Genomic DNA, 23,010 nt, shown 5'->3' with positions numbered 1-23,010 from the left:
TTGAGTCTGCAGCCAGAGACTCCAAAATATGAACTGAATATGAAAACATTTTAACTTTCATGTTTTAATGATAAGAATGTTGTTGGCATTAATATTTGAACATTTCAGCATACCTAGTTCTGAAAGCTATGTCATGGCAGGCTCAGAATCCACTGGCAGACTATAAATAAAATCTTTCTATAAATATACTTTATGCCAAACTACCAGCAGAATACATTTTTCATCTTCTAAGCAGATGGTATAAGAGAAAAATCATGCATGTATATGATTAATCAAACACATTTTTGCTGATAGAATTTTCATTACCCTTACCAGCATGGGTTTTGTGAAATTTCCACATTTTATATTTTCTTTTGAGAAAAAGTTTATTTAAGGAAACGATTAATATAAATGAAGACGGAAAGATGATAGGACTTTGTGTGTTTGACTTCTTTGAGGTTCAGTAGGCCTGAGATTGAAGGGCTTTTTTTTTTTTTTTTTTTTTTTTTTTCCTCTGCAAAATGAGAGGCAGGCAGGTCCTTTTAGGCCTGGGGTTCAACCACATTCTCAGGGCCTCACCTTCTTATGATCCTGGTCTTGCTCCAAGCCCTGATTGGTGATTTGTCTGAACTCTTCTTCTGCTAAGAAGTTAGCCTTTATCAAAGTCCCTCCTCTCTTGATGATGATCTCCAACATGTAAGGTATGAAAAGCAAAGGAGAAAAAAAAATGCAAAGGAGAACTTCCCGGGGAAAATGCCTTGGCGAAGGGTTTGGGAATATTACAAAATAGCATTAAGGGCGGGTATTGTATAGTCACAAGAGTGCAAGAGCTTCTCTAGAATTAGACAATCCAGTCTCCAACCCAGTCCCCCACTGCAGGCAAGAATGCTGATTGCTTACCGAACTATCCATTCCCCTGTTTGCCCTTTACAGAATACCACCCATTTTTTTCAGAGCATATTGCCATCTAGATTAAAAGACTAGTCACCCTACTGGCTAGGTGAGACCATGAGACTAGGTTGTAGCCCAACACTAAATTTTAGCCAAAGAGTTATCAGTAGGATAAATAGCCTCTACTTCTCCTCCTCATCCTCTTCTCCTTCTTCTTCCCCTTCTCCTTCTCCTCCTCCTCATTCTTTTTTCTTCCTCCTCCTCCTTCTATCTTTTTTCCTACTTCTCAGTTGCACTGTGGAAATGATGGCTGGAGTGCCAGCAGCTATTTTGAACTATGAAGTAACCATACACTGAGTGGGCTAAAACGGTATGCAGAAATTTAGAACTAGAGTCCCTGAAGTGGTCAAGGAGCTACCATATCAGCTCCATTCTGCCTCCTGGTAAGCTTCTTTCATGTGAATATAAGAAAGACCTGTATTTTTTAGCATACTGGCTATGGAGTTTGGGCAAGTTGTTCTGAACACCTTAGTTTTCTCTATTTGAGAATGGGTTTTAGAGGGTTGTTGTAGGTGTTAAATAAGATGATATATGCAAAGTACCAAGAGTAGGAACCTGAGTGTAAGCACTCTGCATATTCAAGCCATTGTCCTTATAACAGACATTTGAGTATGCAACAGTTTCAATAACTGAAAAGTAACCTGGGAAGTTCCTCAGCAAGTTATTATTCTAAATGTTCTGAAGCATGCATGTGAATCATGCCATCTGAGAGGGCCTGAGTCATTTAGATGGCAGGGAGGCTGGCACATGCCTTTTCACCACATAGTTGTCCTTTGCTCATGCAATTATGTTCATGACATGACTCAACCTTTGTTTCTTCATGCAAACAGCCCTGGAAAAACAGCTAAACACTAGCACTAGTGACCATGATAAAGACAATATTTAAAGACCTACTAAGGGAATAAAATGAAATTTCCTAGTTAGAAAATTGATATTGTCTGTGTGTGTGTGTGTGTGTGTGTGTGTGTGTGCGCGCGCATGCGCGCACGCACCAGAGATTTGACCCAAGGCCACTCAACACCTGAGCCACATACCCAGCCCTTTATTATTTTTTATTTTGAGACAGGGTCTCACAAGCTTGCTTACAGCCTCACTAAGTTGCTGAGGCTGACTTTGAACCTGTGATCCTCCTGCCTCAGGTTCCCAAGCTGCTGGGATTACAAACGTGCACCATGGCATCTGGCTAGGAAATTGACATTGTGGCTATGAGCCATGAGGTGAACTCACCCACCATAGGCTTCATGCCAAGGGAGTTGCAGACTATAGATATCATTTCAAATATGATGGTTTTCAAATATTCCTAGCATCTAAATATTAAGAGCCTTCTATGATATGTGATCCACAAGCAAAACCCACAGGTAATAAAATGATAAAATGAAAGAATTAAGAGGTACTAGAACCTGCAGAATTGACACTGGACACATTCCTTCTGATTCAGAAAAATACTGAGAGATAAGAAGCATTTTTTCCTCAATTATACCCACCGACTCTCCCATTCCTCAAAGACTTAAAACTTTTTACAGCTTTTGAATTAACCAAAGCACATACCAATGAAAGAATGATAAAAGAGGGTGACTGGGAGGGGAATCACTATTATCAGATGTCCTGGTTCCCAGTCTAGGGTTGCTGCTTACTCCCTGTGATGTCAGCAGGACCATGGGTAATGCTTACTGAAGCACATTACAGCAGAAGAGGCATGGTGGTCTTGCTGATCTTTCCCTTTGCCCCTCTGGATGCCATCGCTCCTTGTCCACAGAGGCTGACCAGAGGGCTCACATTCAAGGCTCCCCTCTGACTTCTGGTTGGGTTCAGCCTTGGCGAACCCTGGCAGAAGATCAGAGGAGGAGAAAAGATTGAGATCACAGTTTTGTATTTATTTGCAGGTTCCCTTCCTGTTAGGTTGCCTTGAATTGTCTGCATCCCCAGACAGGAGCTTTCTACTCCCTCCAAAATAGCTACATGACTCTCCTTACAAGTTCTCTTCTCTTCCTTTCCCTTTGAGTCTAAGATTAAGATGTCACATTTAGCAAATACCAATACGAGATGGCTAGTGAAATTTGAATTTCAGATAAACTGTAGATTGTTAAATATATGTCCCATGCAATATTTGAGTCATACTTATAGTGAGATTTTCCATTGTTTTCCTCAATTTCAAGTTTAACGGGGCAGACTGTATTTTCTCTGGCAACCCTAGCCTCAGGGTACTGTCAGTGCTAACCCTGAGCTCCTGCTCTGCTCTGATGGTCTGCCTACACCCTGCCCACATCTTCGATATGAGTCCCTTTGTCTGTAAGCCATCCTCAAATTACCTTGACTTCAGCTGCCATCTGTTTTCCCTCAGGATCCTGATATAGTCAGTACACCTCTTAGTTAATCCCTGTCAAGGTTATATCCTCTCAGTCACTTCTCATATGTCATTCCTTTCAGAAGATTTTCACAAAGGTTCTATAGCAGACAACCCAATGGGACTGACAGAAGATCTCACTCTCCAGAAAAACAGATGATACAGAGGAGGCAAAGCTGACATCTTAGTCTGAGACTCAAGAAGCTCGATTTAGAACTTTGTGTCAAAGTATCTTACCTGGGGTTCCTTGAAAGCAGAGTCTGAGACCAAGGCCTACTACAGGTAGTTTGTTTCTGAATGTGATGTCAGAGAGCAGGAGCACAGGGTGGGAAGAGTGACAAAAGAAAGGCCATGTGAAGAAGTGCTAGTGGGTTGACTATAGGCAACTGGCATTTGATCCCACCAAGACCTTCTGAAGACCCTTACAAATGTGGTTCAGACCATCTACCCAGGGAATAAAAAAGGAAGGTATTTATCAGTGACTCTGGCCCTCCAGTGATCATGAATAACCCCAAGCCCTCCCTGCAATTCTGACTTAAACAGAAAGAATCCTAGACCTGTTCTAGGAATTTCCATGCTGAAAAATCAGAGAAATCTCAACACACACACAGAAAGAAAAGAAGTCCTTAGCCCAGGACTTCCACACTATCCCTTGGCAATGGTCTGGAGATGATCAAAGCTTCCATAGAACTGGTTGGAACCAAGAGGAATTTGAATGGGTGACAAGTTGTCTACCATGTCCAAAGGAAGGAAGGCGAGCTACACACTTACCTAGAGAAGTGCCAAGACATTAATGAAGTGAAGCTAATGTCATTACCACTGAAGACATATCCTTCTCAAGATGGGATCTCTGGAGGAGTTACCTCAGTTGGCAGCAGCTGGAAGTCAGACTCCTTTTCAAACTTGGTCTCTGATGACAGATGCTTGAGTGGAGCTCAAGTAGCTGAGAGGAGCCAAACTGTGCTCTTCTTTGGGACCAGAACTTACATCTTGTGTGTGGTTATAATGGCCAAGAATGGATCATCCCAGAGAAAGTTCACAAGTGGACATCCTTGGAGAATTCCTAGACTTTTCAACACAGCTATAGTTCAGAGTCATTTAGCCCAGTCCTTCTACAAAAAGAATTTCAAGGTCTAGAATCCATGTTCATGCAGAGTAGAATAATTATGGCTTTATATGGTGGGCTAAGTGGTTTCTTGGTGAAAATATGACTATCGGTATAAAGCAGTCTATGCTTCTCTGACCTGGCAGACATTTCCTTCCAACCACATAGCCAAGATCACCAACCTCAGGTTTATTTCAGTGATAAACACAAGCAGAATGGAAAATCACAGACAACCACCTATATCTTTCCCTTGTTTTGGTAAAGTCGCATGTGAAAAAGAAGTTCTTGAATTCAGTGCAAGCTGTTATCTTTGAACCCAAATCATACTCCAAAGTCATTAAATGGTAGACAGAAGATTCAGCAGTTTGGTATTGATAAAATTATAGAGCACTGCCAAGAAAACATGATTTATCCATAGTCATACCTATAAGCTCGTCCAGTGACTTGCAGTAGGGAACAAATAAGTTTTAGTCTAATTCTCTTTCTAGCTTGAGATTGAAGAGTGATAGCAGATAACCCTCATATCCAAGCTTAGCATATAATTCTGCTACTCAAATAGCAAACCAGAACATACTTTGTAAGTTGTGTGTTAGTTTAGATTACTATCAACATGGGAATGACTCAACTTTTCACCTTGTAGCAAATAAAGAGACCTGAGCAGTACTTTAAATATTTTTCTCCTTCATGTAAAATATGCTAGAGTGGAATACAGCTATAATAATTTGAAATTGCTCAAATAGTTTAGCTTTTTCAACACCATCTGACATAGACCCCTACACACTGAAATAATCCTTAAAAAATACTTATAATTAACACTTTAAATTTAAAAAGAGGGAGATATGGAGCTTGGGGGCTTAAAATATAAAATAATCATTTTCCATTTCTTTTTACATTCTTCCAGCATTTAGCAAAGATGAAAAATGCATGAGCTACCAACCTATCTGACCTTAAAAAGTCTGGAAAATTCAAGTGCTGTTTTATCTTGCACCCTGCTCCAGAACTCGTGAGCTTTTGACCTATCAGTAGGATTGTGCTCAAATCATACCCCTTAAAAGAGTTCCACTTCAACCACTGTAGTTAAATGACAAGACTACAATGATTAAGATTGCCTTCTTTCCACAGAAAATTTCAATTTGATCTCACCTTCCTATTACACCAATATATCAGTCATAGATTGCCTCTCCCTCCAAAACTTTACATCCCGTAAAGTATTTAAACATCATGAGTGGGGACACTTGTGTGGTTGTCATGGTTTGGATGTGAGATGTCCCCCCTCCCCCCCAAAAAATTCTGTTTTAATGCAGGCGTGTTCAGAGTTCAAGTGATTGACTTGTGAGAGCTTAACCTAATCAGTCCATCCTAGTTCGAATGACTAAGTGGTAACTCTCAGCAGATGGGGCATGACTGGGGACATACTCTGGAAAGGTGCATTTCCTCTGCAGGCCCCTTTCTCCTCTGCTTCCTGAGCCCTCCATGAGCAGAGCAGTTTTCTTCTGCTGGGCCCCTCCTCCATGTTGTGCTGCCTCACTTGGACCCAGAGCAATGGAGTCAACCATTTACAGACTGAGACCTCTGAAACTGAACCCCAAACAAACTTTTCCTCCATTAAGTTTTTCATGTTGGGTATTTTGGTCACAGTGATGCAAAAACTGACTAAAACAATTGTCTAAGGGCTGAATATGTGCCTTGAGTATCATCAACAGGAGTTATCATTTCAAGACATCACAGGTATCAAACTTCCTCCAAATGTTCTTAGGTCACATATATCTTGTTGAGCAATCATGAAGTTAAAATATTCATATTATTTGACTTCCCTATCATCTGTGCTGGTATATTCCTTTATAAGTCTAAAACTATACAATAACAAAAATGACAGAGAAATTCATCAACTGAAGACTTTGTTGAAAAGGAGAGAAGTGATTTGTGGGTAAATAACTATCAGACAGGATTGGAGCTGCAATAAAAAAATGTTTTGACTCATTAATAAGTGATTTCACTTGACAAGTGTTAAAAGAATTCTAAGAGATCGATAGTGCCCTGGTTTATGGTCAGTGAGGACAGGGTATTGATCTGAGAAGCAACACTCGACTTCCTTAACCAAGTGTCTGACTACAGGGACCCAAAGAGTTATTAGAATAGGCTGTGAAGATGTGACCATGTGCCTTGTCTTCCTGCTGCATGGTGACCATGGAAGGGGTCAAGGGCTGAGGACCAAGAAGGAACTGGTAAACTGAAATTCTCTTGTGACCTCTGGCTTCAGCTATGTAACAGAGCTTGAAAATTATCATTACCAATTTTGTGACAAGAAGAAAAATCTAAGCAAAATGAAAGTCAATGACTTTTCTTGCATCTCTCTGGGGACTGAGGTTGCAGGGCAAATTACAACTCTGAAATCTGGAGAGATGAGGCCTGCAAAGAAACATAGTCAAGATCTGCTTTCCTGGAATGGAAGCTACTGGAGCCATAAACTAGCAAATATGTTTAAACTTTGATGTACTACAGGAGGCTGAGTGTGGAGTGATATGAGAGGGAAAAATTCCTGGAGACCATAGTCTTAATGAGACTCCCACAACTTCATCAACTTTCCTGTGAGGAATCCTACCAGAGCTCCTGGTGAAGAACTGAGAAAGATGCTCAGGAGAAAGAAAAGTCCTTTAGTTCAATCCACCAGAGACTTCTCCGTAACAAATACCTACCCTACTCTCTAAGGAAAAACAACTTTGCCAGTCTCATCCCAGCTCCAGGAAGGGCATTATTCCCATCCCAGCCCCCTGTAGCATCCCTAACTGTGCAAGTCAGGGTTCTGCACAGGTACAGCACCAATAGAATGTACATAATTATAACAGGGGATTTATTAAATTGGCTCACACAATCTGAGGCTAAATAGTCCCACAATGGCCATCTGCTGGTTGCAGTAATTTTTCAGTCCCCAAAACCAAAAAGTTCAGAACAAGAGGGACAATAATACAACCCCAGTCCAAGGCTGAAGGCCTGGAAGCTCCCCGAAGCTGGAGCAAGTTCATGTCCAAAAGTTGAAGAATCTGGAGATTGATGTTCATGGCGATAACAGAAGTAAAAAAATGTGTCTGCTCATGAAGAGTCAAGGATGTGCATACATGTGAGTTGCTCCTTCCTTCTGCTTCTTGTCCCATAAATGTCCCAGTCTGTTGGTGCAGCCCACAATCAGAGAAGGTCTTTCCCTCTCAATTCACTGACCCACATGCCAGTCATCTCTGGAAACACTTATAGACACACCTGCAAGTGTGCCGTACCTATTTTCTAGGCATCTCTCAATACAGTCAAGTTGACAACCAGGAATAACTATCATACCATCTCACCTAAGGGTAAAAGACATAGTCAACAGAGGCCAGAACTTCAAGGAAATAGATTGGAAAAGAGCAGAATGCAGGGAAATAAGAGCTGTACCATAGGAGAAACACTTGTGAAGGTCACAGTTCTAAGACTCAGTATTCACTAGAATACTGAGAGTTAGATTATAGAGCAACTCCCTCCATACAGCTTGCCACTACACAGGTATTGTAGTAGTGTCTTACAGTCAAAAGAGTTGTAAGATACTAGTTCTTCCTGAGGACAGGAAGCCCAAAATACCTGTACATAGAGAAGCCTCACAGTTTCTCTGAAACTGAGACTGATCCAACATCTCTTTCCAAACTTGGAGCAGGTTGATAACTAGTCTTGTTGGTTAACAAAACACCATGATTCATTGGCATCTACCCATAATGTGTCTCTGTAGGAGGTTCTGACACTGACAACATATCATGAAATAAGTTATGATAAGCAGAGGGGAAAAGCAGAGCTATGCCTGGCAAGCTTGTCCATTCTCATCTCCTATAAATGGGCCATGGGCTTCCCAGGTATAGAATTTCAGGCATAACATTGCTAGCCACCCTATGGCACTAACAGCTTCCCATGGTATTAGTGGACTTGCTTAAATGAATCTTTGAAGAACTTTCTTCCTCTCCTTGCCAAAGATCATCTTGAGTCTCAGGACGAGCCTGGAAGACTAACCAATATTCTGCTCATATATATGATTCAATTAATGGCCTAATTTGCTGACTTTAGCAGTCCAAAGTGGTTCATCATAGAAGGTTCTAAAGAGGTCTTTCTAGAGTTGCATTAGCAAGATGCTATTGATTCAGTATAAGTCACTTAACATTTATGCATTGCTCAGGTAGAGCAGCTGTCTGACCTGATGTCCCAAGTGTGACAGTAAGTGGTAACTTTAGTGCTCCCAGCATGACAAAACTACTGTTAAGGCCCCTAATAAAACCTTCAGAAGAGGTTTCCTAGCTTCATGTGCACAATGGCCAATCTTATTGGTTAGGATTCTCTCAGTTGCAAGCACCCAAGTTCAACTCAAACTAGCTTAAAACAATTGGGAATGCATTGGTTTTTTGTCACTAGGAGGTTGGATATAGAACTTTTTTTCAGAAATAACTGTTTTAAATTTAGCTTTTTAGCCCTCTCCGGCGGGAAGCGCCTCTCTAGGCTAGCTTCCCGGGGCAGACCGCCCAGTGAGAGCCTCTCGACGCAGAGCCAGCCACAAGTCCCCAAGCCAGTGGAGATATTCGACACGCAAGCGGCTTCTGGGACCAGGGCTGGGCAGCCAGAGACCTCTCCAGGCAGCATTGTCCCCCTCCAGCTGCAGGCTTTTTCCACGGGGCGATCCAAGATGGTGGACTAGAGGGTGACTGCATCTCCAGTCGCCCCAGAACGCAGGATTCAAGAAGGGGAGGCATTGAGAGACTCGGACTAAGATAGAACCACGAGGTGAGTCTCCCCGACCCAGCGAAGCTCAGCTGGGCGGCAGGCCCGGATTCGAGTGGCTTAGTAGAGTGGGACAGGGCAGATAGCGTCTCCCCCAGGTAGCTCTGTGCAGTCTGGCGGTGGGCTCCGCCCACAGGGACAAATCCTCCAGCCTCTCGGAACAGGCCCCCCAGTGAGAGCCCTTCTGCACAGAAGCAGCGCGGCCAGCTCCGGCCCGCCCAGCCAGCTCCAGCCCGCCCCACTGCCAGCTACAGCCCGCCCACAGGTTGCTTCAGTGACCAGCACAGGGCGCCAGGGACTTCCCCAAGCAGCCCAGCCCCCCTCCAGCAGGAAGCGCCTCTCTAGGCTAGCTTCTCGGGGCAAATCACCCAGTGAGAGCCTGTCTACACAGAGCCAGCCACAAGTCCCCAAGCCAGTGGAGACCTCCAACCTCCAACCAGCCTCTGGAACCAGGGCTGTGCAACAAGAGACCTCTCCAGGTCTCTTTCCCTGGAACCGGTAGCGGGCTAGGGGCAGCATTCTTCGGAAGCACTGCATTATCAAATTAATCCAAGACTTCTGGCTACTGAAGGCTGGTAGGTGATACACTGGAAATCTACAGGGTCACTATAAGCCAATAGAGGAAATCTACAATATCACAGAGTCCCATTGACATCTGACCAATATGAGAAAACAAGGGAAGAAAATGTCCAAAACAAACCTAGATACTATATCGATAAAACCCAATGACAGCACAGCAGAAGAAATGTCTGAAAGGGAGTTCAGAATGTACATAATTAAAACAATCAGGGAAGCAAAAACGAGGAGATGAAAGAACAAATGCAGGCATTAAAAGAACGCACTAATCAACAGTTAAAAGAGCAAATAACAGAAGCAAAAGAGCATTTCAATAAAGAGTTAGAGATACTGAAAAAAAACCAAACGGAAATCTTTGAAATGAAGGAAACAATAAACCAAGTTAAAAACGCCATAGAAAGCATAAACAATAGGATAGATCACCTGGAAGACAGAACTTCAGATATTGAAGACAAAATATTTAATCTTGAAAACAAGGTTGACAAACAGAGAAGATGGTAAGAAATCATGAACAGAATCTACAAGAATTATGGGATATCATGAAGAGACCAAATTTAAGAATAATTGGGATTGAGGAAGGCTTAGAGAAACAAACCAAAGGAATGAACAATCTATTCAATGAAATAATATCAGAAAATTTCCCAAATCTCAAGAATGAAATGGAAAACCAAGTACAAGAGGCTTATAGGACTCCAAATATGCAAAATTACAACAGACCTACACCAAGGCACATTATTATGAAAATACCTAACATTCAAAATAAAGACAGAAGTTTAAAGGCCGCGAGAGAAAAGAATCAGATTACATTCAGGGGAAAACCAATAAGAATATCAGCAGATTTTTCAGTCCAGACACTAAAAGCTAGAAGGGCCTGGAACAACATTTACCAAGCCCTGAAAGAAAATGGATGCCAACCAAGAATTTTATACCCAGCAAAACTTACTTTCAGATTTGACGATGAGATGAAATCCTTCCACGATAAAGAAAAGCTAAAGGAATTTACTAAAAGAAAGCCGGCATTACAGAACATTCTCAGCAAAATATTCCATGAGGAAGAGATGAAAAACAACGATGTAAATCAGCAACGGGAGGAACTAGCCTAAAGGAATAGCCAAATAAAGGAGAAACCAAATCAGGTCAAAAAACAAAAATGAGTCCAATGAATAGGAATACAAATCATATCACAATAATAACTGTGAATGTTAATGGCCTGAACTCATCAATCAAAGACATAGACTGGCAGATTGGATTAAAAAGAAAAATCCAACAATATGCTGCCTGCAAGAGACCCATCTCATAGAAAGAGATACCCATAGACTGAAGGTGAAAGGATGGGAAAAAACATACCATGCACACGGACACAGCAAAAAAGCTGGAGTATCAATCCTCATTTCAGATAATGTGGACTTCAAGCCAAAACTAGTCAGAAGGGATAAAGAAGGACATTACATACTGCGTAAGGGAAGCATAAATCAGCAAGACATAACAATCATAAATATCTATGCCCCGAACATTGGCTCATCCATGTACGTCAAACAAATCCTTCTCAAATCCAGAAATCAAATAGACCACAACACAATAATACTAGGCGATTTTAACACACCTCTCTCACCGCTGGATAGATCGTCCAAACAAAAATTGAACAAAGAAACCATAGATCTCAATAACACAATCAACAATTTAGACTTAACCGACTTATATAGAATATACCATCCAACAAAGAACGAATACACTTTCTTCTCAGCAGCACATGGATCCTTCTCTAAAATAGACCATGTTTTATGCCACAAAGCTACTGTTAGCAAATACAAGAAGATAGAGATACTACCTTGTACTCTATCAGATCATAATGGACTGAAATTAGAAATAAATGACAGAATAAAAAACAGAAACTTCTCCAATACTTGGAGATTAAATAATACACTATTATACGATGAATGGATAACAGAAGACATCAGGAGGGAAATTTAAAAATTCTTAGAAGTAAATGAGAACAAAGACACATCATATCAAAATCTCTGGGACACTATGAAAGCAGTACTGAGAGGAAGATTTATTTCATGGGGTGCATTCAACAAAAGAAGTAGAAATCAACAAATAAATGACTTAACACTACAGCTCAAAGCCCTAGAAAAAGAAGAACAGACCAACACCAAAAGTAGTAGAAGACAGGAAATAGTTAAAATCAGAGCTGAAATCAATGAAATTGAAACAAAAGAAACAATCGGAAAAATTAACAAAATAAATAGTTGGTTCTTTGAAAAAATAAACAAAATTGATAAACCCTTAGCCATGCTAACAAAGAGAAAAAGGGAGAAAACTCAAATTACTAAAATTCCGAATGAACAAGGAAATATCACAACAGACACGAGTGAAATACAAAACATAATTAGAAGCTATTTTGAAAATCTATACTCCAACAAAACAGAAAACCTCGAAGACATCAACAAGTTTCTAGAGACATATGAATTGCCTAAACTGAACGAGGAAGATATACACAACTTAAATAAATCAATTTCAAGCAATGAAATAGAAGAGGTCATCAAAAGCCTACCAACAAAGAAAAGTCCGGGACCAGATGGATTCTCAGCCGAGTTCTACAGAACCTTTAAAGAAGAGCTCATTCCAATACTTCTCAAAGTATTCCATAAAATAGAAGAGGAGGGAACCCTCCCAAACTCATTCTATGAAGCCAATATCACCCTGATACCTAAACCAGACAGAGATACATCAAGGAAAGAAAATTTCAGACCAATATCCTTAATGAACATCGACGCAAAAATTCTCAACAAAATTTTAGCAAATCGCATACAAAAATATATTAAAAAGATAGTGCATCACGATCAAGTGGGTTTTATCCCAGGGATGCAAGGTTGGTTCAACATCCGGAAATCAATAAATGTCATTCACCATATCAACAGACTAAAAGTTAAGAATCACATGATTATTTCAATAGATGCAGAAAAAGCATTCGATAAAATTCGGCACCCCTTCATGCTCAAAACACTAGAAAAAATTGGGGTAGTGGGATCATTCCTTAACATTGTGAAGGCCATCTATGCTAAGCCCATGGGCAATATCATTCTAAATGGTGAAAAACTGAAAGCATTCCCCCTAAAAACTGGAACAAGGCAGGGATGCCCTCTTTCACCACTTCTATTCAACATTGTTCTTGAGACTCTAGCCAGAGCAATTAGACAAACCAAAGAAATTAAAGGGATACGAATTGGAAAAGAGGAACTCAAACTATCCCTGTTTGCTGATGACATGATTATATACTTAGAGGAACCTGGAAATTCCACCAGAAAACTCTTAGAACTCATAAGTGAACTCAGTAAAGTAGCAGGTTACAAGATCAATGTTCATAAATCCAATGCATTTTTATACATAAGTGATGAATCTTCAGAAAGAGAAATTAGGAAAACTACCCCATTCACAATAGCATCAAAAAAAATAAAATACTTGGGAATCAATCTCACAAAAGAGGTGAAAGACCTCTACAATGAGAACTACAGAACACTAAAGAAAGAAATTAAAGAAAATCTTAGAAGATGGAAAGATCTCCCATGTTCATGGATAGGAAGAATTAATATTGTCAAAATGGCCATACTACCAAAAGTGCTATATAGATTCAATGCAATTCCAATTAAAATCCCAATGATGTACCTTGTAGAAATAGAGCAAGCAATTATGAAATTCATCTGGAAGAATAAGAAACCCAGAATAGCTAAAGCAATCCTCAGTAGAAAGAGCGAAGCAGGTGGTATCGCAATACCAGATCTTCAACTCTATTACAAAGCAATAGTAACAAAAACGGCATGGTATTGGTACCAAAATAGACAGGTAGATCAATGGTACAGAATAGAGGACATGGACACAAACCCAAATAAATACAATTTTCTCATACTAGTCAAAGGGCTAAAAATATGCAATGGAGAAAAGATAGCCTCTTCAACAAATGGTGCTGGGAAAACTGGAAAACCATATGCAACAGAATGAAATTAAACCCTTATCTCTCACCCTGCACAAAACTCAACTCACAATGGATCAAGGAACTCGGAATCAGACCAGAGACCCTGCATCTTATAGAAGAAAAAGTAGGCCCAAACCTTCAACTTGTTGGCTTAGGAGCAGACTTCCTTAACAGGACTCCCATAGCCCAAGAAATAAAAGCAAGAATCAACAACTGGGATAGATTCAAACTAAAAAAACTTTCTCTCAGCAAAGGAAACAATCAGTAATGTGAAGAGAGAGCCTACAGAGTGGGAGAATATCTTTGCCAATCATACTTCAGATAGAGCGCTAATATCCCGAATCTATAAAGAACTCAAAAAAGTCTACACCAAGAATACAAATAATCCAATCAGCAAATGGGCTAAGGAAATGAACAGACACTTCACAGAAGAAGATGTACAAGCAATCAACAGATATATGAAAAAATGTTCAACATCTCTAGTAATAAGAGAAATGCAAATCAAAACTACCCTAAGATTTCATCTCACCCCAATTAGAATGGTGATTATCAAGAACATAAGCAACAATAGGTGTTGGCGAGAATGTGGGGAAAAAGGTACACTCATACATTGCTGGTGGGGTTGCAAATTAGTGCAGCCACTCTGGAAAGCAGTATGGAGATTCCTCAGAAAGCTTGGAATGGACCCACCATTTGACCCAGCTATCCCACTCCTTGGCCTATACCCAAAGGACTTAAAATCAGCATACTACAGAGATACAGCCACATCAATGTTCATAGCTGCTCAATTCACTATAGCCAGATTGTGGAACCAACCCAGATGCCCTTCAGTTGATGAATGGATAAAGAAACTGTGGCATATATATACAATGGAATATTACTCCACCATGAGGAATGACAAAATTATGGCATTCGCAGGCAAATGGATGAAATTGGAGGGTATCATGCTAAGTGAGATAAGCCAATCTCAAAAAACTAAAGGACAAATGATCTCGCTGATAAGCGGATTAGGACATACGGGTGTCGGGGGTAGGAGGGGTTAGTGTTAGGGTTAGGGTTAGGTTTAGGGTTAGGGATAAGGAGGGTGGTAAGAATGAGGAAGAAAGGAATGTATAGAGGGAAAAGAGGGGTGGGAGGGGAGGGGGGAAGGGGAAAAAATAACAAAATGAATCAAACAACATTGCCCTATGTAAATTTATGATTTTTAATTAAAATTAAAAATTTTTTAAAAAATTTTAGCTTTTAAGTCTCAGTCTGTCTGTCTTGGGGCATTTCTTTTTCTTCCTCTCTCCCTTACCTCTGTTTCTCTTTCTAAGCAAATCTCATTCTTTTTATATATATTCCTTTCAATTTGGTGGGGAAAGTGGTCACTGTAATCCCAGTCCTAGAAAATTCTAGTACTAAAACTCCAGCAGAAATGGAAAGTTTATTCTTCTAGAAACTTATATAACATCTCAGGTAAGGGCCTGCTTGACAGTGTTTACAATCCTTGGACCAATCACTGTTTCTAGAAGAAGGAGTACAAGGACTGCCCATCTCTGTAACAAGAAAATATTGTGATCAATTAGTATCCCACAGAATGGGAAGGAACAATCTTGCAAAGAAAAATATGGGAGTCAATGCTAGAAAAGGGTGAAGACATCTTGGGATGACAAGGACAGTAGACACTTACTCTGTCCTACCCTTTGATTTCCTAGCCCACACATTTATCCAATACTTGTGATTTTGCAGATTTCAAAGGTGTCCTCACTTGAGAATTTGATCTGCTTCTCACTAAAGAGAGGTATTCTGAATCATATCCAAGTTCAACATCTCTGGGTCATATACAGACCCTGACTAAGTTCAGATATGGTTTCTTACAACCTAGGGCTAACTGACAACATTTTCCATCTTTAACATTCCCTGTATAAAATAGTAGAAGGACACAGAAAAAAAACATGGAGGAAAACTGTCATTTGGTAAGCAGAGAAGAGGAAAGAATACAAATACCATATGCCATATCCTACTGGAAAGAAATCATAAGAATGGATGCCCTAGGGCTGGAAGGCTTCTAAGGGAAGCCAATGCCACCTTCGTCCTACTTAACAGGGAGACTGTTCCTTGGCCATGGAACACCAAGGTTTCCTTGTGAAGGGATATTTTAGGGTCTCTTTGACAGCCCCAATATCAGAGAGACCTAGGAATGGTCTTAGAGGTTGAGCCAGCCCAGGTCCATTTCTAGATGTGGGATTTCTAAGATAACATAACTCCTTAAAATTCTAGTAATTTTTTAATGGACTCAACTCTAAGAAAACTCCATTAGCTTGGAACCAATGCCAGAAATCTTGGCCAGTCACAATTTGTAAATCTGAATCCTGATTTTCAAGTTTCTGTCTCTTAGCAACGAGCCTTGGTCTTCTGCCCACACTCTTAGACTCCGTTTTATGCATCAATCTTGGTCACTGTGTGAGGACTGTATAAAACAATAAACTGAGGTGGTAAGTCAGAGCAAATCAGCCCTTGGCCCCCAGGCCATATCCCATTGGATGAGGGCTTTGCATGAGGGTAATTGTTATCTTTGTTTAGCAGAGTGGCACAGAGCAGGAAGTATTTGGGAAGCATTCCCACATTCTCTGGCCTTTCTCTGATTGCCTTATAATCTTGCATCTTTATACTAAATTGAGAATGGGACAGATATTTGACATCTGCAGTTCTACAATACATAATTATCTTACCCTTCGTGCTCTTGGCTTTCTGGCTATCAAGAAAGACGTGCTATTTTCTGCTTTTAACTCACCAAACCATCCCTTTATTCCACGGCAATAGTGAAGACTGCAAAAATTGGCATCACTCTCCAACATTTTGATGTTTTTTAAAACAAAACTCCTGAGGTTCCAGATATGGCAAAATCATAGTCTAAAATCCCAAAGGTGATAATGATTCAACCTCTGTGCTACAGCCCAGCAAACATTTGATCTTCCCAACCTGGGATGGGAGACTCTTCACAGTTTCTTGCTTCACCTCAAGTAAGTTCACACTGTAGAGTCCATCATTAACGATGCTCTGCTTCAAGATTCCAGTTTCTGTGTTGGCCAAACCTCTTCTTCTTGCAAGTGAAAGAAACCTAATGTGAATGAGCCTAAACAAAAAGGAGAACCAGTTTATGTACTATGGTTGGGGTGCGTTACAAGGGAACCTGGAGTCAAATGAGGTCCTCGGGTCTCCACTTCTCAGCGTCATTTCCCTCATGAGTGTCGCTCTTATTCTCTTGGGCAAATGACCTTCTCCCTGGCAGTTAGAATCTCATGATATCCCAAGTGCAGGCATCCATCAGAATCAGAAACACCTTTCTCCCAGCTTCTGGTTATCATCCCATGACAGGTATCTGGTTGGCCCTTCCATACGCTCAACTCATGAACTCATTCCTGTTTTCAGGGGAATGGATCACAGTAAAGTGGCAGGCCTGAGTCATTTATCCTTATGTGACTGGGAGTTGGGTGAAACAGGGATCATGCTAGTAGCTCCCCCCATCACCACATGGAATGAGATGGAATCATTCTCCAAAGAAGAGTGGGTGCTGTTTGCTATAAAAGCAGGGAGGAGAGATACAGGGAAAAGGAACACTGAGTCCACTATACTGACTTCCCTTAGGCTGGTTCCTAATCTGGTGCACACATTGCCTTGACTGAGAACTTGAGGCTTATGGTTCACATTAAAAAGAAAAAGAAAGGAGGAAGGAAGGGAGGAAGGGAGGAAAGGAGGAAGAGAGGGAGGGAGGAAGGGAGGGAGGGAGGGAGGAAGGAAGGAAGGAAGGAAGGAAGAAGGAAGGAAGGAAGGAAGGAAAATATGTCACGTTACTTACAAAAATGCCTAATGTAGATATTTACTTGTGAAACCTGCAGGAAAAGATTATAAGCCAAGGGAGCATTTAGCCAATATTTCCAAACTGGCCTCTTGTGCTTCTCAGGGGTGGCTTTCCCCCCGAGTGCCGTGTTGGCTAAACACAGAAACTGTGTGACAATTCTTGTATCCTCCAGTCACTTTTGGAGGAATCCCGGAACTGATCCTCAAGGCCTGATGTTCTGGTTGTATCTGAGGAGCTCAAGTTAATAGGGTAAAATATCTTCTTTCAACAGTCTATACGAGGTTAGTATTTTTTGAGCACCATCAAGTTGAGCAGACTGTCACATTGGAGAAGGCTCAGGCAGAGGATAACCTCTATTACAGCAAAAAGCATGCAATGGGTATGGTGGTCAGGGCACATGCTCCCAACCCAGGAAAGAGCTGGAGGTGTGAAGTTGTGTTAGGAGAGGGGTTAGAGCTGAGAACATGGAGGATACCACTTTCTGTGGCTTCTGAAACCTCCCAGGGAGGTAGGTTTGATGCTGAAAGGAATTGCAGGCAAAAATAGGACAATAAATCACACATTGAAGTCATTGTCTAAGTGCTCAGTTGTTTTAAGATTTTTCATGCATATTTTATTGATTGTGATTTTGAAATGAAGAAAATATATTGTGGGAGGTTATCATGTTACTTATCTTTTATATTATCGTCATCCTAAAACTTCATAGAATTGTTTTTAGAACACAGGAGGCTTTACAAAGCATTTAATTCAGTGGTTTTCACACTTGCTTTTTTTAATCAATGAAACTTTCTTTTTCCTCCAAATGAATTCTTTATAAGAAATTCTCATCAGTAAGCTGAAATCATTCACCCAACAAATACCTGTATTTTGAACACTTAACTAAGCAGTGAAAAAGGGCCACAATCAAATTTCATCAAAAGTGCTCTTTTTGAAGCCCAAGTGAAGTCTGGAAGTTCCAGGGAGCCACCTATCATCCCCTGATGCAGACTCTGGGGTCCCTGGAGAGTCTGACAACTGTCCAACTGATCTAGGTTTATTCTGTCATTCAGGAGGAGGATGTTGAGGTCTGGAGTAACCATTCTTGCAGATATTTCACAGTGTAACTATGAGAATATTGAGTCATTTCAGTAATTTTCCTCTGTTGCTTTCAAACAAAAAGAACAGCAGAAGTTACCCACTGCCCACCCCCCAACAAAACCTATTCCTCCTACATGTGCCTTCAAAATTCTTTTGCTTCAAGTGGAGGAACACAATCTTTTCATCTCTTTCTTTTTATTGTTTTATTCTTGATACTCTCTTCATATTGTGATTTCATTTTTTAAAAAAATCTAAGTGGGAGGATGAGAATAGACTTTAGCTGGCAGAACTAAGAAAGTAAATAATTGTCCCTGGGGTGCAGCAGAAGCCCTGGGGTAGAAAAGGAGCAGGTACAGAAATGTGATTGTGGTAAAATTATCAGGAAAGAAAACTGAAAGCTGAAGGTCCAGAGAAGAAGAAAAAGCCACTCTCTGAGGATGCCACATGGATAACCAGAGTGTCATGGAAGGAAGAAAAGCACACTGAAAAGGGAAAAACCTCAGAAGCCATGGAATGACTGGAAAAAATGTGTAGTAAAGAAGTTTTCATGGGAACACACTTTCTTCATGTATATGTTCTCGTTTTGCAACCCTTGTGATTGAAGAAGCTCTTAGGATACACTTCTTGGTCAATCTGAAGGCCAATCTGTGACATTGAAATGGAATTGCCACATCATTCAAGCATACAGACTGAGCACCTAGCAGGTGTAAAGGACTTTGATATGTGCTGGGACATAGCAAGGGGCTGGGGATAAAGCACCAAGAATTAACGGCCCTGACTCCAGGAGCTTTCTAGCTTGGAACAAGAGAAAGACCCAAAAGGAAACAAATAAAACATGGACTCATTTGTTTGACCACTGTGAGCTCAGCACCTATTCTGAGTCAGGCACTGGCCTGGACAACTGGAAATACAGACCAGCAACAAGAGAAATAAAGTTCCTTCAACTCCTAGCAAATATAGTATGTGGGGAGACAGCCAAGCAAATAATTGCACAAGCAATTGTAGAATTGCCTCTGCTACAGGATATGAAGATGAGTCCCAGGGAGCTCTCAGAGCCTAATGTGGGGGATTTGATCTAGTCGTGGAGCCCAGGGAAGGCTTCCTGGCTGAAATCTGCAAGGAAACTATGGATTAACTTAGCAAAGAGACTGAGGGAAAGTCTTATAGACAGGTTTCCTGAGGTCAGGAAGTGAGGGGGAGTCTGAGCACAAGACTGGTAAGGTAGATGGGACCTATATAGGAACCTGTAAGCCTCATGAAGGTTTTATTTTTATCCTAAGAATAATGGGGAGATATAAAACATTTTTGACGCACTATGGAAGCCGTTTTAGTCAGTTTTTTCATTGCTGTAACTGAAAAAGACTTGACCAGAATAATTGGAGGGGAGGAAAAGTTTATTTGAGGGCTCACAGTTTCAGAGGTCTCAGTCTATAGACAGCCAGCTCCATTCCTCAGGGCTAGAGGTGAGGCTGAACATCATGGCAGAAGAGTGTGGCAGAAGGAAGTGGCTCACATAATGATCAGAAAGCAGAGAGAGAGACTACACTTGACAGATACAAAATATATACCCCAAAGTCACACCCCCAATGCCCACCTCCTCTAGTCACACCCTACCTGCCTTCAGTTACCACTTGGTTAATTGCATCAGGGGATTAATTGACTGATTGGGTTAAGGCTCTCATAACCCAATCCTTCTCCTCTGAACCTTCTTGCATTGTCTCACACATGAGCTTTTGGGGGACACCTCACATCCAGACCATAAAAGAAGCACATATGTAAGAAGCACTATGGACAGAGAGAGGATGTAATTAATTCTTCCTGAAGGGCGAGAAAGTCTGAAGATGCTACTGAGATGTGCTGGGCTCTGTCAAATAAGTGGGAATTTTTCCAGCTAGTAATACTGGGTAAAGTCATTCCAGGCAATGTCAATGACATGAAAAAAGAACAAAGGAGAGAAAACTTGGCCATTATTGGAAAACATGATCAGAAAATGCCATGCTCCAATTGGGATGGCAGAAGATGGTGGGTACTTGGGGATACTGAAGAAGGCAGAGTTAGGAATAGACCAAATTTGGGCAGTAAAGGCATACATCAGAAATATAGAAGGGAAAAGAAACAGATAAGGTCAACACAAAAACCTTCATTTGTCTCAGAGAAGCATTGAGCTGGAATCTTAGTTTTCTTATACCTGATGAGAACTGTCTTCCCTCCCTCCTCTGGGCAGTCAGGTAGAAAAAAAATTGCCTCCCGTCAGACCTAGGGGATGGCACTCTGAGAGTCTGGTTCTGGCCTAGGCAAGAGGTCTTCAAAATGTCAAGTTCCCATCAGGTTGTCAAGTTCCCAGCTATACCACACAGCTGTTCTCTCGGACCCTTTGCCTTGATTCCAATATTTGGTTGCCCAGATCCTTGTCTAGGGTTCTTGAACCTATGTTATGTGGACTCTGCCTTCTGACTTTCATTTTTAAATTTCCCATTCTGGGTTTTCATCCTCCAGCTTGATTTCCAAAGTCCTTCTGCCTTTCATCTCCACTGTCCAATCTGATCTTTAGACTCTTAGGATCCACAGGACCCATATGGATCCTTTTGATGCCTTATCCATTAATCCTCCAGCCCTTTTCCCTATTCAAATTTTCCTCCTCCATTTTCCACTTTTCCCATCAAGGACCCTGTCAGATGGTGCTATTCACAACTCCCCTAAAATAAAATAGGAGCCACAGTGTGTTCTTACTACTTTCCAGGGATTCTACTACTACCCTCTCTGTCCTACATGAGCCCATTCACCTCTGCCCTTTGGACAGTTCAAGGGAATGTAACACTTAAAACATTGCAAACCTAAATCATTACCATGCACTAGTCTCCCCAGAATCCAGTTAATGACTGAATAAAACAAAATGAAAACTGATGCTGGCATACATTTGTCCATATCAGCTTTGCGAATCTGGGAAACCACATTCACTTCAATACTTTCTTTTTCAAGTAAAATGGGACCCTGTCAGGATTTCACAGGATGGTATAGGTAACATGCTCAGCCCAATGGCTGCTACCTAGTAAGTGCTCATTGAAAGATCACTATGATAAAATACTTGGGCAGAAAACACATTTATTTGTGTTATTTCGTTTCATATTTTCCTGGGATTAGTTTGTATGCAATTGACCAATGAAACAAACAAGAAGTTAATGATTTAGATCAGAAGTGAGCAAATGTTTTCTATAAAAGGCCAGACAGTAAGTACTTTAGGCTTTGCAGGTTATGTAGTCTCTGTCCCAATTATGCAGTACTGCCTTTATAAGAGATAATCAGCCAGAGGAAAGAATAAATGAAAATGCATGGTTAAGTCCCAATAAACTTCATCTACAAAAGCAGGTGACAGGCTAGAGTTTTCTCATCTCTGATGTACTAAGTGCTCTGTGACTTACGATGGTGTCACATTCCAATAAAATCATAGTAAATTGAAAATGTATTTAAAACACCTAACCAACTGAATATCATAGTTAAGCAATTCAGTACACTGTAGTGTGTTGGTTGTTTACCCCTGTGACTGTGTGACTGACCAGGATCTGCAGTTCATTACTAATGTTTGGCTTTATTAGAGACTATCTATTGCATGTCATGAGCCCAGAAAAGATTAAAATTCAAAATTTGACTTATGATTTCTGCTAAATGCACATCACTTTCACACCATTGTAATGTTAAAAAATCATGTTAAACCATCATAAGCAGGAGACCACCTGTAGATGGTCGTCTGTGATATAATGTTGACTAATTTAGATTTTTATTTTAACAAATATTCACTGAGAACCTACTCCTTTGGGAGCTGGCAATAAAATGGTAAGACAAACAGACATAGTTCTTGCTCCCCAGAGATGATAGCTAAGTGGAGGAGGTGAACATATATCAAATAAGTGCCCACATAAATTTAAAGTTACAAAAATGATTAGGTCTATGAAAAAAAAAAAAAAGACGTCTGAGGCTGTGAGACTAATTGACAAGGAATTTGCTTGTTTATTTGTACATTTGGTGTAAGTTGGTTAGAAAATGTCTCTAAGGAAATGTTGCTTCAGCTGAGATCTGAAGCACAAGGTAAAGTGAACAGATTGAAGGAGCAGTGGAGGGGCTTCCCAGACAAAGAACACCACCTGTGCCAAGTCCTTTGATGGGAAGAGACATGGAATATCCAAAGAACTGGAGAACACTGGCATTGCCAAAGCACTTGTAATGGGGGTACATGGTTTACGGTGTGATAAAGGAGATTGGCATGGACCTTGATAAGAATGATGACCATTAGTCTCCGAGCAATGGAAAGCCAATAACAAGCCTTACAAAAGGATCAGATTTGCATGCTGAAAAAATTATACTTCAAACTTCAGTGT

At 40.7% G+C, this 23,010-nt stretch overlaps 1 long non-coding RNA gene across 1 annotated transcript in view; it reads right to left on the bottom strand.

The window, feature by feature from the left end:
- Positions 1-2,628: 2,628 nt before the first annotated feature.
- Positions 2,629-23,010, bottom strand: part of LOC306655932 — a 35,370-nt gene continuing 14,988 nt past the window's right edge. The window contains exon 3 of the long non-coding RNA XR_013762359.1: positions 2,629-2,754. This is a non-coding gene — a long non-coding RNA (uncharacterized lncRNA). The remainder of the gene's footprint in view (positions 2,755-23,010) is intronic.

Source organism: Sciurus vulgaris (genome assembly GCF_902686455.1).
Source record: "Sciurus vulgaris genome assembly, chromosome: 3".
NCBI lineage: Eukaryota > Metazoa > Chordata > Mammalia > Rodentia > Sciuridae > Sciurus > Sciurus vulgaris.
Note: the sequence above shows the minus strand (reverse complement) of the source record. Positions and strands in the feature narration are given on the sequence as shown.